General features: G+C 38.6%; 1 protein-coding gene across 2 annotated transcripts in view; it reads right to left on the reverse strand.

Annotated features, from left to right (window-relative positions):
* Window positions 1–15,311, reverse strand: part of LOC129767193 (cyclin G) — a 42,111-nt gene extending 26,800 nt beyond the window's left edge. For both annotated transcript variants that reach the window (XR_008741500.1, XM_055767873.1), the window contains exons 1-2: window positions 14,311–15,311; window positions 7,200–7,743 (exon numbers count right to left, since the gene is read on the reverse strand). The gene's annotated coding sequence lies outside the window, so the exon portion shown is untranslated. The remainder of the gene's footprint in view (window positions 1–7,199; window positions 7,744–14,310) is intronic.
* Between the last annotated feature and the right edge of the window lie 5,158 nt (window positions 15,312–20,469).

Here is a 20,469-nt window from a genome sequence, read left to right on the forward strand (position 1 = left end):
GGGCGCACAGGCTAGATGTCTGTCTACCTATAATGTTTTATTTAGTTTTGTTTTGCTCGTGGTTTTCTTCCGCGAAAACTTACAGCTTATTTTCTCTACAATCTGGAAAATTAGTACAGAATCTAATGAAAGTGGTTCGTGAAAATGGATGAGCGTGTATAGAAATGAGAATGAGGAGAGAATAGGAGACGTGCATAAATCGGAAATAACGTAAATGAGTGTGTAAAGCAATGAATAAAATCATTCGTCGGAATTGAAAATAGTTCATTCGGGTGATTGATACCTTATGCTTGCCCTATGTTAAGTGAACTTTGCAGAATGTTCCGTTAATTTATTCGTTTGCATGGGGTCAATGTGTCGCAAAAAAGAGGAATTACTCTTGCTACAACTCATTGTTATTTGAAAAAATAGACCGACACGGAAGTTTGACCCGTTTGTTTACCCGCGGAATATTACAAGCTCACAGCCGGTCAACAATGAAAGTTGATACGTGTGGTACGGTCACACTATCACCGTTTGTAATAGTTTTATTTGCCCTTCGCATTCGGCGGCCACCATTCAGTACGCACGTTCCAATCCCGTGTCAGTGCGGTCGCGCTCTACTGATAAGCTATGTAAACGATGTGGTAATGCCGTAACTGCCTCCTCACCACCACAAAACCTCAAAAGGGTCCCTTTCGGCCGATCATCGCACAGTTGTTTCGAGTTGCGGAATAGCTTAAAAATAGTGAAATAGTGTGTTTACAAATTGATAAGCGGAAGCACACAAACAATTGATTCAGGTCATGGAAGAAATCGTATCCCGCTAATCGTAAGTTGTACCAAAACGTTCTAAAGGCACTTGTTAGACACAGCTGAGAAGCTCAATGTGCCTTGCGTCGACTAGAATAAAACGAGGAAAACGAAAGCAGATGAATTACAGCACTCTCGCGCTACAGGTGGCCGATTTTTCTTGTTCCCTTTCCTATCAAAAACAAACATCAACATCAATTACTTACAATTATGGAAGTGATTGAACAACCCCATAAAAAGTAAACAAACACAATGGTTTGTGAGTGGGGTTCATGCGTTCTCTGTTATCAGACTAAATTGATTGAAATGAAACAGTCTTGATGGGTGGGGGGGGGGCGTTGTTCCATCAATTTTTTATTCTCACTGATTATTTATCCCATCTTCAAATATCTGAAATACTGTCGCCAATGCTTAACTTCGTTGATCATTGGCTCTCATGCAAGGCATTTTCCTAAATCAAAATGTCACGAACAGTGTCCCAAATTGTGACGCAAATCGAAGTCTCTTCACAGCCAGTTAAAAATTGAAACCTACATCACAAAGTTTGCGTTTTCTGATTATACCAAAGTATCATTCGCTGCAACATAATCCCCCATTCCCATGTGCATCTAGGCTAAAGACAAACACAGCGTCGGCGGTGTATCGGATATCCCACAAATACCGACTTTCACCTTCGAGCATAAAAATCGTATCGCGCTGGAGAGCCTTGAGTTCTACAGCTGGCGCCAAAATTGCACTATATATTTAACAATTCAAAGAAATATATAATGGCGAAGACAATCAAAGAAATCTTAGAATGTCAAAAATTCTGCCTTTCCGCATTCTCGTACCTAGACTCCTAATTGCAAATCTCAGATTCCAAAAGTTATGCAGTTTTGAATTTCAAAATGGCCGCGAGCCAGAAAAACTAGAGCCCGATTTCAGATATAGAAATCTAATCACAAATCACGCTCTGTCAGTGGTAAAAATTTGGAATTCGAACCTCTAAGATATCCTAAAAATCCTGTAGATTACCCAATCAAGTTGTCGTCGACCATTGGAGTCGATGTCGTTTTCCCAGAGGGGTCGTTATAAACGAAATCTGATTTTGGGGGTCGACAAGGTCTGAAATTCGATTAATTAACACAGGTTCTTAATTGAAACTTTGAAGGTACAGGCAAACCTGTTTTTGTGCGGTCCCTTTTTGCGTGATTCCTCGTTTGTGCGACTCTTTTTGTGCGATTTTATTATGACATTGGGTCTTGAATCACACAAACTAATCGCATAAATAATACTATCGCACCTAACAGTTACACAAATGTCGCTTGAAAAGCAACCGCACAAAAACAGGTTTTCCTGTACTTTATTGGTTGTTCCGTGTTGTTATAATAATGACTAATATTTTAGTAGAAAGTATTATCGTTGTAATTTGTATTATTAATTATTCTTTACACATGATATTTACTAATTTTGTCTTTTTTGTCTATTTATTGATGAGAAAATGACGTCAAGTTTACCCACTTAAACAAACGCAAAATTTTAAAAATTTGTGAGTATTGTGTGTGAATAAGAAATAAGAAAAGTTCAAGAAATTTGACTATAGGGATCGATGGTACCGATTCATTCAGAAAAAGGGGTCTCTTGCTCAAAATACTTTGAGAACCCCTGCTCTTAACTTATCATTACAAATCTCTTATGCTGATTTATTGTATTCAGACTTCAAATGCATAATTCATATTTCATTGCGGATTTCCATTTTTCCATATCTTCAAAGATTTGAAATCCAAACTTAAAGTTCCCAGAATCCAGATTTTGAATTGGGGTTTTTTGGTTCAAATTTTTTCAGATTTCAGATTTTAGATTCCAGAGTTGGAATCTAAAAGTTTAAGATTCCATATTTGAGATCCCAACTATAAAACTCAAGATTTTCGATTCCAGACTTTAGATTCAAGAATTTTAATTCCAGATTTCATATTTTAGATTCCATATTTTGTATTCCAGATTTTTGATTCCACATTGTTTTAGATTTCAGATTTTGGATCTCAGATTTGATATTTTTGATTTTAGATTCTCGAATTTAGGATTCTAGATTTTAAATCCCAGATATTGAATTTACGTTAGACTTAGAGAGATTGATTCCGAATTTTGAAATACAAATTGTTCAGACTTTAATTTTTCTGTTACAGGTTTTACATTCTAGATTAGATTCCTAATTCTAGATGCCAGATTTCGGACGATGAATTCCTGATTTTTTTAAGTTTCGGATTTTAGATCTCAGATTTTTTTAAGATTTCTGATTTCAAATTCCCTATTTAAGATTTAAAATTCGAAAGTATTGGTTACAAATATTAGGTATCAAATTTTAGATTTGAGAATTTAGAGGCCAGATTCTAGATTTAATGTTTTCAACTCCAGATTTATTAGATTTCGAATTTTCAATTTCAGATTTTAAAGTTTTCAATTCCAGATTGTGGATTCTAGATTTCGAACTCCAAGTTTTGAATTCTAGATTCTACATTGCAGATTCCTGATTTTGAATTCCATATTTTATATTCTAGATATTGAATTCCAGATTTTAAAAAATTCAAAATTTCAGATGCAAATTTTTCCACTGCATTGCAATAGAACATTTGCTTTCGAAAACATGTTTGGGAAGAGCATTTACTCGACAGCAAATCAAGGATCTTCTTATTCTGTCGGGCCATTGAACCACTGCGACCAGGATTTAACAGTGTCCGATCAATAACTACTGTTTTTATAATAAAATGTGTATTGCATGATTGGAATTGTCATGATATTGATAGAACCCCCAATCGTCTTTAATCATCGATATTTCCCAGGTTTTGAGCTCCGATTCCAGACAGAATACAGGGATACTTCGATATAACGTACTCTCGATATAACGTCACTCAATATAACGTACATTTTACCTCGATATAACGTACACATTTCGAAAGTGTAAAGGAAAAAAAATTCAATATTTTTTTCCTGATAAAACAATGAATTATCTGTATTGTGGTGCTAAAACAAGTATTGTACCTTCAATCAATCCAGAAATACAGCTGATTTTGTGATTCCGGATTCTAAATGAATCAAGCATCAATCAACAGTACGGAGGGAAATATCATGAGAAAGGCTGGCTTCGTCTTCTGATTGAAGTTATTCATTAACATTGCTAAAACAGCAATACAATAATGTATTATAGACTACGTTTGTGAGTACTTTATTATGCTTCGATATAACGTACAATCTTGAAAGTGAAATGTACGTTATATCGAAGTATACCTGTATACAGGGTGGCACGTAAGTAACTCAACGTTCTCTTAAGCAAAAAAATAACGCGCTGCAACTATCGAGCGTGTTGGTTCCCAGGCGGTTCAGTTATCGACTTTGTAACGTTTTTTATTCGAGAATAAAGATTTTTTATACGATTTTTTTGTGCAAATCGGTTGCGTGACTTATACCCTGTAGATAATCCACAAAATAGTGTACGTTTTCAATGCATGACACCTAAGTATTTGGTTGGTTTTTAACGTTCCAATTGTACATCTCCCAATCTAAGATATTATTATAGGTTCTTTTCCTGGAATTGGCCGTTTTTTAATATCCTGTGTCCTTTCAAGTTGAACCAATTCAGTGTGAAGTTTAGGATTGCTTGAACTCTTTTGGAAAAAGTATACTCATACTTACCCCCCGCTAAAATGATTATGTCATCAGCGAATCCAATGACTTCGTAATCTAAATTAGTCGGGTTAGTTAGATCATCAATAACTAGAGACCACAACAAAGGAGACATAACTCTTCCTTGAAATAACAAGTTTCAGACTATTCTTTGCCATCTAGGGTCAAATGAATCCCTACATCTTCCTTACATCTTGTGTAGCTATTTTAGCTGGCGACTGGTATGATTTCGCCATTTCCCCTGTGATTATCGTTTTTGACTTTCGTTGCTAATTATCAGTCAGCAGCAATTCTGATTTTGTCAATTGGTCCGGAAACTATCCACCGGAACCTAATATCCACTTCAACTGGAAATGACACTGTTTCAATATTCATCCATTCCAGCAAACTGGTTTATGAATACTGAGGCGTGCCACAATTGAAAAAGAAAGAATCCGAATCGAGATCACTATTAAGCATTCCACAAACACTTTCAATTACTGTGAGAATAATGTGATTTGAAGCCGCAATCCGCAGTTGACTCAAGCAACAATAGATAAATGAGAAATGGGATAGGTAGAAGCATAACCCTTTAACTAGTTTCATTTTCAGTGAGTATGCGAAAAAAATTCCAGGGCTAACGAAATTCACAACGTCTGGAATGAGCAAACGGGAACTCTTGTGGAAAGTTGCTGATGCAAGTGTCATTTGATGTATACCACAAACTTGACATTCGACCATGAGTGTTGCGCCTTACAACAGTCGCTAATAGCTAAAATCAAAACCCCTCAATGATTGATTCCCTCAAAGCTAGCAGAATAGAAAAAAGAAATCAGTTTTATTTAGCATAATTTTCCATCGCAAATTTGCACCCATTTTCGCGTTGTCCGTTGCGAAGATGATTTCATTTGTACTGTGTACCACAAAAACGACAGTATGATGAAATAACACCAATACTATGTCAACTCGCTTGATTTTCAGTGGTGGCCGTTATGAGTATGTGTGTGGATTCAGTTTCGTATACGCACTCTCCACAAACAGATGATTTTCCTTTACCCCTTTCCACCCGCCCCCCAAATACACACACACTTAGCAATGAAAACCATTAGACAAACAAACACCAACACACCTCTTGCCTCATTCACGCGTACACACACAACCGCACTCGATTCGCTACTGCTGGCTGAGTAATTGACAAAAAAAAACCTGTCCAATCGCGTCCGTTCATGCAAAATATTGGTATGCTACCAAAACTGTGAAATTGCCGAGAAACTTCGAGAACATTCTGCAGGAGATATCGCAATCTTTCAATCACGAAACGAATCTGTTATCCAATTTGAAAGTTCACTCAACAGGGTCGCGATTGTGTCACACTGATGTGGGTATTAGTAAACTTTATTAGTATTTATTAGTGATATTAGTAAACTTTACAGACAAAAAATGAACACTTGGAAGATTTGTGCAATTTTCATTTTATTCCGTACTAGTTTATATTTTTGGTGTCATCCTAGAAGGGCCAATGTCTGGAAGATCACTCCTTCCCAACAATGTCAAATAATTTGTCACTGCAGCTGCTAAACGTTCTTCTAATAGGGCTCTTGCTACACATACATGCAGAGCATGTGTTGGGCACACATTCGCTTGTTTACATTCGTAGTGTCTATGCAGCAGAAGCGGATTTTTATCAATCGGCGTTCTTGTAGATGATTTAAATAGAGTTACGGTCATTCTAATAGTGCATAGAGCTAACATGAACTTTGTGAAACAGTTAGGCAAGCTATTTTATGAACAAGAGTTTTTGTGTAACGCATATTATTTAGTTTACTAGCACCTATTTCGCGATGTTCATTGAGCGACTCTCCCATTAGATTGGAATCGAAAAATTGGCAGAAAAAGGATTATCAACATTTTCGCACCTAGATCAAAGTCACAGAGTCTCGAGCTCACGTTTGAATGCTTCCTTGTATTTCCATGAATTGGTCAATCGATGGATTTTTTCCGTTTCCGATAAATTTTCTTATAAACGTATTTAGCTTCTCCGCAGAGCATTCGGGTACTCGGAAATCATATCTGAGAGTTGGTTGATATTTCAGGCTGAAAATGTCCTTAATTTCAACATAATCAACTGCTTTTTTGGCGGAACTAGCCGCCGATTAAGGATATCTGCACACGAATATTCATTATAGTTTATTCTTTCACGAGACCAGCAAAAAGCTTAAAACCTAAATGGGAGCACACTTCACCTAATCCGGCTATACAATCGCAATGTGCAGTTTGCACTATTTCTGTGAAAATTTTTGAATAATCAATCTGCTTCCATTGATATGAATCATGGCCAAAACAGAAATTTCTATTTTTCCCCGTGTGTATGGCTTTGACGCTAAAAGTAAATATTTTTATGTGAAGAAACATATATTCGCATGTTATTCATATAGATTAGCGCGTAATCTTTATAACTATTTCGCTAAAATAATTATTTAAACAAAGCTCAATCTTGTCGCTCCATATAATTCCTATGGAGCGATCACTTTTGCCTGCCCAACAGATCACTAATACATATGCACGCTGCAAGCGCCCTATAATCGAACCATAGGCAGTGCTGCAAAGTAGCAATTCAAAATGGCCGCTCTGTGTACACACTTCTGAATCGAATAAAATTTCACATCGCATTTTTCGCCTGCTAGATAGCAGATCGTTCTGAACACTACCCCCCATTATTGTTGATTAGTATTAACTAAAAGCAATTAATCCACTAAACGATCACTCACCCGGATGCTTCCGTGATTGTGGCTCTCACTTTTGCTTCACCCCAATATCAGTAACAAAGAACTATTCGATTCGATATTAGATTCTACAATGACGAGCTCTGTGGAGATGCACGATTGCCGTAGCTGTCGCCGTGCTCTAGTACTTCTGTTTCAGTATGTAGTACTACCGTTTTCCATGGAATGTGTGTGTATTGTCTGGCTCTTGTGAATGGTTGCGTGTGTAGAATTTCTCAGCTGATAAACGCTCAGCTCTCTGTGGACGATGGTATTACAGCAGCTGTTACTACACACACAGTCCGTGGATGGATATCTCCTCTCTGCGTTTGTTTGTTGGTTTGTTGTTTGTTTGTATGTGCGCGCCACCGTTGTTTTCGATGCGCGATATTTTGTTGTTTCTATGCTAAAGTAGTCCTCCGGGGTTTCGAGAGTTTTGACCGTTAACGCAGGTCACAGCGATGGGGCTACGATGGTGATGATGGCAATGATTTTTTCAATCCGTTGAAAAGATGGCAACGTTCAAATATAACAACTAGTAGAAAAATATCTGGAAGGAAACAAACAAAAAAAAAAACAATTTATATTTTCCTTCTTCCGATTCTTATGTAGTGCATCATTCAAAAGACAGCGCTCGCAGCATGCCAGTCTTATCTATCTCAAATGCAGCAACATCAGCACAAGAGCGATAACCTCTGGACTATGTTCCATAATTTTATGGTACATCATCGCCAACGACGTTTTCAATCTTAAATTTCGAAACTTCTTGTTCGTGGGTTAAGCAAAATGACGGTTTGTCTGGCTTACTCCGTCCACAGGAACCCACTTTTCATAAAATATGTTTGTAGAATGGAAACATAGGCAAAAATCGACACAAGGCTTTCCAATGCATCCAAAATCCGGGAAGAGAATGCTTCAAAACATCATTTTGTTTGTGTTTTCGAACGATGTTTCCTTGTAGAAGAAAATTCAATTGCAAAGTCACTTCATCTTCAAGAACCTTCGCCAAATATATTTGTAGAAAGGATACATAAAAGCAAATCTCGACACAAGGTCTTTCAAAGCATATAAAATCCGAGGAAAGAACATTTCCGGACATCATTTTGTCGGTGTTTTCAAACAATGTTTGCCTTGTGGAAGAAAATTGAATTTCAAAATCTTCCATTACGCTGGTTAACAAGAACTTTCAAGTTGTGTCGGGTGGTTGGAGATATTTACTAGCACCGAATCTACACCAAAATTGTGTATTTGATAGGTGGTTCGTTATTTACTCGCTGTCTCTGTATTTTACAATTTTCAGGTAATGTTTTGTATGTCTATTTCAGCCAGTCTATGCCAAATAGACGAAGTGGTTCTTAGATTTTCGTGAAATTGGTAGTTTTGTTCCTTATCGCAAAATATTAGATCCGTATTTTTGATTTTTTTCATCAGGATGCCCATTTCCATTTTTGGACGGTTCAAAAAATCAAATGTTTCTCCTTTTTTTCGAAAACTTTGAGGTCGTCATTTCACTTTTGAACTACTGAACCGGTTCAGATTATCGACATATCAAACCAAAGCCTTTTAGCATTTTAGAAAACAATTGCACGTGCACGAAACTTGAATTTCGTTTCCGTAATTTTTAATTGTATATTGCATACATGATGCCGTTTAGATCGATTTTGCGATAGTTTATATCATAAAACCGATGTTTGTTACACCGAATTATGACTTAATCTGATAGATATACACAATGTATACGTTGATCATGACTCATGATCATGATTGTGACTCGATCCCACTTTATACGCGACCTAGAATATGCCAAGTTATACGATTTAACATTTACTGGATAATAATATAGAATACAGATAAAATTACTAATAGAATCTCAATATCTCGCTTTTTTTTTCAATTTGAGTTGGTTATGTGAACACATAAACTCATAAACAATCAGCTGTTCGAAGAATCGATAATTTTCATGTCTTTGGAAAGCAACCATGTGGTAATAGTTTTTCACCGAATAGCACACCTTTGTACTAAAGGGCAAAACCATTAGATTAAACATCCTGCATGAAAAAAATAAATGGGAAAATAAAGTGTTAAAAAAATCGAGCAACCAGCGCAGCGCATTTAAGATTGTATACTCCTGAAGACGTTATCTAAATGCAACGAATTTATGATAATTCCTGTCGAGCTGTCTAGTTGCATTCAGGGCGTTTTTGTTTTCAAATTCCTTCTTAAGTTATTAAAGATAACCTCTAGATCGATGAACCCTCATTTGGAATATCAACCTGAAATAAACAATACAATCGTCACATGCAAAACGGTGGAATTGACCACTTTATTGCCTTGGTCATATATTCACAAAAACAGTGCAAACTGCACATTGCGAGTATATAGCCGGATTAGGTGGAGTGTGTTCCCATTTAGGCTTTGTGCTTCTTGCCCTGGAATGTTGGTCTCGTGAAGAAGTAAACTATAATGAACATTCGTGTGCAGATATCCTTAAACGGTGGTTAGTTCCGCCAAAAAGTAGTTGATTATGTTGGAATTAAGCACATATTCAGCCAGAAATGTCAACCAACTCTCAGATATGATTTCCGGGTACCTGAATGCTCTGCGGAGAAATTAAATACGTTTATAAGAAAATTGATCGGAAACGGAGAAAATTCATCGATTAGCCAATTCATGAAAAATAGAAGGAAGCATTCGAAGGTGAGCTCGAGTCCCTTTAACTTTGATCTAGGTGCGATAATGTTAATAATCCATTTCTGCCAATTTTTCGATTCAAATCTAGTGGGAAAGTCACTCAATGAACATCACGAAATAGGTGCTAGAAAATTTAATAATATGCGTCACACAAAAACTCTTGTTCATGAAATAGCTTGCCCAACTGTTTCGCAAAGTTCATGTTAGCTCTATGAAAAATTTCGTACTAGTAGAAAGACCGTAACTATATTGAAATCATCTACAAGAACGCCGATTGATAACGAATTCGCTTCTGCTGCATAGAAATTACGAATGTAAACAAATTATGTTTGCCCAACAGATGATCTGCATGTATGTATAGCAAGAGCCCTATGAGACACAGATTGGTAAACAAAATACGGTCTCGTCATCATTTACATTCAATATATATATGCTCCCGTGGTCAAGTCGTTAGCGTCATACCTAACATGCCGGGGGTTCGGATTCGATTCCCGAAATTTTTCGATTTCGATTCGATTCTTTGAAATTTCCGTATTCGTTGATTTTCAAATGGTTCCTTCGATTTCGCGTTATTTGTAACCCTAATGAAGCCTTTTTTGACAAAGTATGATGATGAAAAAAATATTTTTCAGCAATGTCTTACATCGCAGGATACTGTTTTTCAATGTTTCGTTATAACTGTATGTTCTAGCAGCAACTTTGGTTGTAATCCTGCCTCATCTGTGCTGATGATAATCAACTTTTCTTGCATTATCAACTTGGCTCATTCCATGGATGTGTTATAGTACTGATTTATTATCCATTTTAGTAAAATCCTTGTGTAATGCGTCCAAATGAGTGACATATGATAATATAACATGGTCTTGAAGCTTTTGTGTTAATTTTAACAAATGCGGAAACTGTGAATATTCTCTTCTGCTGAAATTTTGGATTGAAGGTTTTGTCAGAAGGGCCGATATTATTGATATTGTTTCATGTTTCGAATGCCATCGAGGTGTGCTATTTGGCATAGAAATCTCAACTAAGTACTAATGAAAATGACGCAAATAATACTACGTTGAGATGGCGAAGTTTCTCTAGGAAGGTTAGTGCCATTTGAGACGGAGAAGAAGATAAAGTGTATATGGAAGAAATAACAGCAATGTTAAAAATACTCATGGTTTCATGATGTTATGAGCCAATTTGCTCATTAAATATTGCAACTGCTTGTTTTTTAATAGATGAAAATTGCATTGTGACTTATTTCCATCATTTAAAGAGCAAAAACCCAGACCCAGAGAGCAGTCGTATTCTTAGTCCTCGAGAGCAGCCGCATTTTCAATGAAATGTTGCTTAATTGCAGACTATTTTCTCAAATCACACACTGTTCAGGATACTGTGAGCCTTGGAAACATAATATTTTTTATCAGATTTGTTTATCTATTTAGACTCATTAGCATTTCAGCTGTAACAGAGCCGGGTTTTAATCGTGTACATGTTACATGTATCCGGTTTCTATAAATTGCAAATTACACAGTAGTAGCCATTTAGGCGTAAGAGTATTTTTTTTTTGTTCCATTACATTACAGTAGAACCCCGATTATCCGCGGAATAGTCGGGCTAGCTTAAATGATTAAAAATAAGGTGAAAACATTTGTTTCAGGATGAGATATCCACCGCACTTTCTGCATATTCGTTTTCAATTGATGAAAAAGTTACTGTAAATAACGTTTTTACATGAATGTGGTAGACAATTGAATATGAACACGAATATTGACGTTTTTTTTGGTCAAAAATTGACTTACTAGGACTAGCCAATTAATATTGTCATCTTGATTTTTCAAAAGGAATTTTATGCAATATTTTGTTGTGTACGATAAAATACCTTATGCAAAACTTCAGCTCAAGTGAACTTCATTTACAGTAGAACCCCATTTATCCGCGAGCGGATGATCCGTGGCCTTCTATAGACCTTCCCGGAATTTGTCAGTGAGTGGTAGGCTTATGCTCTTTTGTTTTGGTCATTCACATTCCCCTTATTCCGCGCGGCGAATGAGTTGAGATGACTCAAGTCACTGCATTCCAGTAGGCGAATAACGTGACTAGAGTTTGTCACTATGTGAGATTTGAAGTCGTGTCCTCATGTTATCGATTCGGGTATTAAAAAGAAGTTGGAAAGTAAGGTAGCTTCCATGATGAACTCGCCGCGTGGAATAGGGGGGATTATCTGGCCACTGGGGTACACGACCTAATAGATGGATAGTTCAATGATTTCTGTATTGATAAAACATAGGGTAAATGATCTTGGTTTGTCCGATTTGGGGTGTTTTCACGCAACTAGTAAATGCAAATCGATTTTTCTTCATGAAAATCACCTAATCGATACGAGTTTGGGTTTGTTGAAAAGCCCCAAGTCTCTAGTGGCTAATACTACCATAAGGTGTTGAAATTATTCAAATTTTTATGTTTTTCAACGATTTTCCTCAAAGAGAAATTATGATCATGGTTTGACCACCTCTGATCATGGTTTGTCCAAAAAATGATCATGGTTTGTCCGGTTTTAGAAATCATTGAAAATCAATCTATCTATATATTGGGTTGGGGAAAAAGAAATGTCGTATATTGTCAATATATGGCAACACTTAAACATATCTTGTGTTGTACTTATCGCATCGGGTCATACTATACGGCTATTTCAAGACGACAATGTGTGCTACAAGTGTCGGTTTGACACTGGTGTGATTGTCCTTTTCAGTCTCAAGTTATAGCGGTTGGGCTGCCATACAAATGAAACACAAATTTCTGCATTACTCGAGAATTAATTAAGCAAATGAAACCAAATTAGGCATATGGAGGTTCTAGGGTACAAAAAAATGTTTCTATGGTGGTTAGAGACTCCTCCCTCCTCTCTTAAGGGGGGCTGCATACAAATGAAAAACAAATTTCTGCATTACTCGAGGTTGAAAAATTTTGAACGAGAATTATGTCTAAAAATAATCTGATATTATAATGATGAGTTTTGGTTGAAGTACTAGGAATTTTATAGTAAAAGGTAAATTCAACGGGGTCGATTAGAAGATCAATAAATGAACAGTTCTGCGATTAGACCCATGAACTTGCGCTTAGTAAGAAAACGTGAATGTTTGAAGGTACATAAAACAAATTTTGGACGGGACGAAGTTTGCCGGGTCAGCTAGTTTTGAATAAAAACTCTCGAATTCATAAGTAGATGTTGCGTTTATTAATGCTTGAGTTTACTGTCATCATATTGATCCATTCATAATTTAGGCTTTCTTCAGAATATTGCCTTTTCTTGTGCATTTAAAAAGTGTTACCCTCAACACACTCAACACAGAAAAGCTTTATTTCTGCTATCCGCGAAGGACACGTCTCATTTTTAGTCCTGTATTGCGATATTCCGATATTCAGACAATTCCGTTCTTCTGCATAAGCTAAAATTAAATCCGTTGAACGATCAATACACAAATCGATGAAAGACAAGGCCAAGCTGATAACAAAATGAATCATCTGATAACTATGATCGATTTTTCCACTTCTGAAGGAGATCTGCGATGACACAAAATTTATTACATCGATAATTCAGTACGGGAGCGTACGACCACGACATGCCAAGACCTTTGTGAGGGCTCCTCTCTAAACATAGCTACTCCAATGGTTTTCGCTTCAATTACTATGTTCACGGTTCAAAACATCAGAATGTTTGTTTGTATGACTAATTCAGACACCCTCGAATTGTTTTTATTATCAACCTGATGTGCGTTGGATCAACATTCGAACGCCTTCCAACTTGTAATTGAAACCAAGGATATCCATAATTTAACCATCGCTTCTAGTTCTCCTCAATTCAAGTTTTTCTATCCAAAATACTTATTGGCAGCGCTAGTATGCATCGTCAACGAAAACATTTACGTGACTCGCCACAAAATTCAGCCGAGCGCAATAGCTTTAAGAGCTTATCGCAATCGGCTGCGGGACAGGCAGAGCAGCCATATTTGAGTGTCATTCTATGAAGGTCTTTCGCAAGCGCAGTTCGGTAACTTCTCGCAAGTCAATGTCACACACCAGACCGAGATCCATGAGGATGGTGTTAGCGCCATACGTACTTCAAACGAGTCGAATATGTTACCCCATCACCCAGCGCCATGATCTGATGTACCGTAAAATAAACGGAAAATTGACATGGTTCCAAAGCACAACCAAAGTTAACTGGAAGAACTTTGTAACACTCTGAATACTTGCAGTGGTGTTGTCACAGAGAACAGCGGAATGACTAATCGACTCCTCACCTCTATACTGTCTGCGCTGTTCCACTGAACGGTGTCGACCGTGTTCAATGCTATATGACTCTGTGCATTCAAATATCGAATATACAGACTGCTTTATGCTACAGGAGCTGTTTTTCATTGGCTGAAAAACTAGTACTTACCTTTGGAATAACGCTCGAACCGTGTCCGTCTACAACTTAAATGTAATTTGTATATGAAGTTGCGCTTCAAATTTGAACTCTTCTTTGATGGGCGCCTTTTGTTTGCTTGTTTACTACGTTTGGACTTACGGACGTTGTATATATTTTAAAATAAATTAAAATAATATCTACACATGTATCACAGATGTTTCAATTCGTCAAATATTTCACCCTCGATTGCTCATCGTCTACGTTTCAATGCTGCTGCCGCTGTTTTACTCAGCTTTTGCGGGTACTCTGTACTGATTTTTGTTTCGTACTCCTGGCCAGTATTGTTCCATACTCCGAAGCTCTTTTCCGATTTCAAACAAATAAACCAAGGGGCGACTAGCGCGTCATAAATCCTTAGCAGAAATGGCTCGCTGTTGTGTACGTGTGTCGCTATTTTTGTTTCCCCCTTCTTTATGTGTGTGTGTGTGTACTCTTCTAAGGTCTCACACTGGATCTCATAAACAAAAATTTTCTTCGCTTTGCTTCGAACGCCAAAATCCCTAGATATATACTGGGACGCGCGAAATTGATGGGTTCTTCAAGGACCGTTGTTTTCGCTTTGATATTAAGTGAGTACTGTATTGTGGTTATTATAATTTTCTCACGCACACTATGCTATCAACGCTAAGACGACATTAATTTCGAGATAGATATACAGCGTAAACTTTACAAGGTGATGATGATATTATGCACATTCAACGCCAGTTACATGAATTGAATTGCATCAGCTTTTCTTCCTGGTCGCCTCCAACTAATCCTTCCTTAAAACCGTTCTTGGGTTTCAAACTTTTTTCAGTTTTCCACTTCAAACACTTTGGCTAGAAGCCAGCTCCAAGATTATCTTCAATCGTAACTTAAACTTATTCCATTTTCAGTATCTTCTAGCACTAGACGGCAAAGTAGGTTGAAAAATTCAATAGTCAAAGATAAAACGGTCAACACTTTCGCTCTGCTCAAGGGACAAACAAAGAATATCGGTTTTGTGTGGAGAAACAGCTAAATGGCTCGAGATTGTAAACAGGCGTAGTAGATGGGATGGCAGAAAAGAAGAAGGCGAGTTGAGCGGGAGAGAATGATGAGCTCCGTGAGAAGAGTAAAATAAATACTTCAAGTTCACAAGAGCGAGAGTTTGTAGAGTTCTGGTACTGTACTTATATATAAATAATAGTACTAGCTCGATTCAGCATGCAACATATGTGATTCTTTCAAGCCGCAATTCCATTCATTCGACTTGATACATGCTACCAGTCAATGGATGTTGTCACGCATAGTGACCCCCGATTTTTGAAATTAATCGTTCATCAGCTAATCGAATACTTTTCAGCAGTTTGATATTCGATACGATTAATCGCCCCAAATAGTTGATTATTCGATTAATCGTCACACTGAGAGAAATAATTAGTTAGCCTAACATTTTTCATTTGCTAGAAAGCCATTTGGAATGAAAACAGTGTTCGTTCCGCCTGAAAATCAATTATTATCTTTCACGCTCCTCTAAAATCGTAAATGAAGCTCAATTTGCGTTGACGGCATTGAGCTTCGTTTACCAGTTAAGGAAGTGTCAAAGATAATGATTGATTTTCAGGATAAAACTGCGATCGTACGTTTTGTTTCTCTGGGTTTGGATCGATTAATCGACGTAAATTATTCGTTCGCTTCGATTATTGGTTGCGCAGTATTCGTTCGATTAATAATTGATTTCTGTAGGAAGGATTCGATTAATCGATTAATCGAACGATTATCGGGGATCACTAGTCACGCAGGTGACGTCCAAATTCGCGTTGACGGCGGAATGGTGTCGACATCTGGATACGACATTAGTTTGTATGAAGCCAACTATTCTCTATCAGATTAGTCGGCCCTAAGGCAGTTTTAAATTGCTAAAATGTGTATGAACATTTTTTCTTGGCGTTATTTACCTACTACAAGCACGTTTTTCTGACCCTAATTTAAACTATTTCCTATGAATTTTCAAATATTCTCACCGAAACTTACCATTATAATATAAAATTATCTTTAGACACTATATTTGAATGATATTTTTCACTACTTGCAAGCAAAAGTTATTTTCATTTACATAGAATACTAATTTGATTTGGGAAAAAATATTTTCATTCATAATTTTTATTTTCAAATTGTGTTCATTTCTTCTGCAAACCCTTATTGTCATGCCAACTCCCCCATTCCGTAATACGAAGCTCAATGCCGTCAACGCGGATTGAACCTCATTGAACTGACAGGAGTCAACATATTGCGTTCCCCACTGACATTGTTCATTTGTGTTCTCTAGGGGTCCTGGCAACCCTATCCCAACCAATGCAAACAGAGCGTAGGCAGCATAAAACAGGGCTCGCGCTTAAGGGGCTCACGTATTGTTTAATGTTTGGAGTCATATATGTTGATATTTGATTACGTTGGATAGTTTCCTTTGGCAAGCGGTGTTTGGATACCCATCCGGAAGCTTTCTTGGCGATTTGCAACTAAAATCACTGCTGGAGAATCGCGCGGAGCATTTCATTTTTAATTTTAGGTTATGATTTCTATGCTCATGATTTTCTATGCTGGCTACAGAAATGCGGCCATCTTAGCAATCCCTTGTGTTCTCTTGAGTTGAGTTTCCCACAGACAATTCTGCATGTGATTTTCCTAACGATCTTAAGGTCTGTTTGTCCGGAGGTCAAATATTTGACACTTTTTGACAGATAAAGTTTGTTTTGAAATTTGTACAAACACTATTTTGTTTGTCACTCTTCAATCATTCAAAGTGGCAAACAATGTCCAACAATCGAATACGGAAAAAAATCTACTGAAATATTAAAGGTAACCTAATCATGTACCAACAGGTTTGACGAACATACCGAAAAAATATTTTAGGCATCTAATAATTGAATATTTGCTTGTCTTGTTTTGTGTCAAATACAGTGAGATACATTTAATGCGACATTTAGCTATTCGGAAAGACATGTAATGCGACACGTTTAATTGGACATTTTTACCTCTAATTGAACATTTTTGTAAACATCGAGTTCGGGGCCCAAATTACGGCCCCACATTGAATGTCGCCACCAGATGTCGACACTGTAACACTCACATCGCCAATGTCCAATTACAGGTCAAAATCGCCTCCAATGCTACACTGAGTGGTGCCCTGGCATGTCGTATTAAATGTAAATTACTGTATATTTGAAAAACGTCTTAGGGTGCTCATACACTGTTTGACCGAAGCCAAATATTTGACCCTTTTGCAGATAAAATTTGATCATCGTGTGCCGATCAAATATAATCGACTTTCCATAATTTTCCATAGATCTTCGCGGTCGATTGGATCATACGCTGCTTCGAAATCGATGAACAGATGGTGCATGGGGAGTATGTATTCACGTCCTCTCTGGTAATCTGCCACAACGTAAAATTTGGTCCGTCGTTGACCGCCCCTCAACGAAGCCGGCCTGATAACTTCCCACAAATCTGTTCGCTGTCGGGTGATAGTCGGCGGAAAATAATTTGGGATAGCATTTTGTAGGCGATTGCACGATTGTTCTCACAGTCTAACTTGTCGCCCTTTTTGTAGATCGGGCAGATAACCCTTCCAGATAATCCTTCCAATCCTCCGGCAGTTGTTCTGCATCCCGAATTCTCACAATCAGCCGGTGCAGACAAATGGCCAGCTTCTCCGGGCCCACCTTAATAAGCTCCGCTCCAATGCCATTCTTCCCAGCGGACATATTGTTCTTAAACTGGTTGATAGTGTCCTTAACTTCCCTTATCGTTGGAGCTGGCACCTCCTCCACGCTTGTCCCACCGACGAAATTGCTTTCCCCGCCGCCATGGTCCTCTGCTCCGTCATTCAGGTGTTCGTCGATGCGCTGCTTCCACCTTCCCACCATTTCAAGAGCGTTCGTCAGAATACACCCATTCTTATCCCGACACATTTCGGCTCGCGGCACGAAGCTTTTGCGGGATACGTTGAGCTTCTGGTAAAACTTTCGTGTTTCCTGAGACCGATGCAGCTGCTCCAACTCTGCTAACTCTACCTCCTCCAGGCAGCGCTTTTTCTCCCGGAAGATTTGGCTACGCTGCATCTTCTTCTGTCGATGTCTTTCCACGTTCTGACGAGTGGCACTGCGCAACTTAGCCTCCTCGTTCTCCTCATCCATCACCCTCTGACATTCATCGTCAAACCACTCATTCCGCTGAATGCGTCCTACGTGCCCGAGTATGTTCTCTGCTACGCTGTTGATGGCAGTTTTAATGGTGTTCCAACAGTCCTCTAGAGGGGCTTCGTTTAGCTTGTCCTATTCCAGCAGCGCAGCTTCGACCAAATGCACGTAATTTCCGGCGACATCAGGCTGCTTCAGCCGCTCGAGATTCAACCGAGGCAGGCGTCGGTACCGAATGTTGCTCACAACGGCGAGTTTTAGGCGCATCTTCGATGATATCTGATATCTGAACCCTCCAATTACCGGTTTATATTCCTCCTCCTGGTCAACTTGAGCGTTGAAATTCCCGATGACGATCTTAATATCATGTTTTGGGCAGTGATCGTATTCACGCTCTAACTGCGCGTAAAATTCTTCCTTGTCATAAGCGGTACTTCCGATGCTAATGTTGAAGAATCGGCCCTTGATTCTCAACCTACACATTCGAGGACTAATTGGCCACCACCCAATTACCCTCTTTCGCATCTCGCCCATCACTATGAAATCTGTGTCCAGTTCGTGTGTGTTGCCGCAACTCTGGTAGATGGTGTGACCATCCCTAAACGTACGTACCGTTGAGCCCTTTCAGCACACCTCCTGCAACGCTATGACGTCGAACTTGCAGCTCTTCAATACGTCGGAGAGCACTCGAGTGTTTCCTCGAAAGTTGAGAGATCGACAGTTACACGTCCCGAGTTTCCAATACATAGACCGTTTTCGTTGCGTAGGTCCATACCGATTGTTCCGGTTCGAATTTCCTTGTTCATTATTCACTGCTTGCTCTTTTCACGGTGGTGGCTTGCAAGGCCTGCAACCAACCCCCTGTCTCGCCGAAAGACCGTCGTGCCAGTACTGTTTAGAGTCCCACATTGACACGAGAACGGTGATTCAGCCGCCCCTAACCTGGAGAACAGACACCGTTTTGAGCCGCCCCTAACCTGGAGAAAACAGACGCTCGGATTTGGCGAGGTATTTCCTCTACCACCTTGCTATAGTTTTACAGCGCCAGTATTCACCTCAAAATTGAATAATTTGAATAATTTCGGATGGATTCACTTGCGGCTATGATACTTTCGTTGCTCCAAACGGGGCGGCTCGTTGGCATTTGCTTCGAGTCGTCGTCGACCTCGACTTGGAGATAAGCATCCGACAAATCGATGATACTGAACACTTTACTGCCGATAGTTGCGAAAATATGTCGTCGGGTGTTGGAACGGATAATGGTGTGGGTCGAGCAATGCATTCAATCCTGTTGAGTCGAACTTTTCCTCCCGGCTTACTTTCGATACTGCTTGAAATGGTACCGATCGTTTTGGCCTGAACACTTGTTGTACATTAGGTCTCAAGTAAAGTTTTACCTTCACTGCTGAGTCAAAGTAAGATTCCTTGATCAACAGCGATTCGACAACCTGTGCTGCGCCCAACTTAGCTGCCGGTGCTATCTGCTGTGTGGCGAGGCGCTCCAGAAGAAGCAACAGACGTGCATTTTGATCCATCATTCAGAAAACATACGCTTCGCTGCGCTCGAGTTCAATTTTCATCAGCGCGCTTTTATAACAAACACGTATTTTCTCTTGGTACGAAGTGCACCGAACTCAGAAACTAGTGAGCCCAAAATCAGCATGGCGCAGAATTCAGATACTAAAGTAGAGGGGAATGAACTGAAAAGTTTACACCCTCTCTAATTCATCATCAGTCAGTCAGATAATAAACATCGCTTCTCACTTGTGTGATACCCGCCTCATTCTATACACACACACATCAAATTCTAGCGCCTCTTTTATTTTCGCTCGTTCTAAGCTAAGCATAAAAACAACAGCGTGCCTTCTTACCAACAGCATACGCTTGTGCGATGCTCAACAGATAAAGCAAAGCAGACAAACCAGATTCGAGCGCGGTTTAAAACTGGGTATATAAACCGGTGTAAGGA

The sequence above is a fragment of the Toxorhynchites rutilus genome, chromosome 1 (genome assembly GCF_029784135.1).
Source record: "Toxorhynchites rutilus septentrionalis strain SRP chromosome 1, ASM2978413v1, whole genome shotgun sequence".
Classification (NCBI taxonomy): domain Eukaryota; kingdom Metazoa; phylum Arthropoda; class Insecta; order Diptera; family Culicidae; genus Toxorhynchites; species Toxorhynchites rutilus.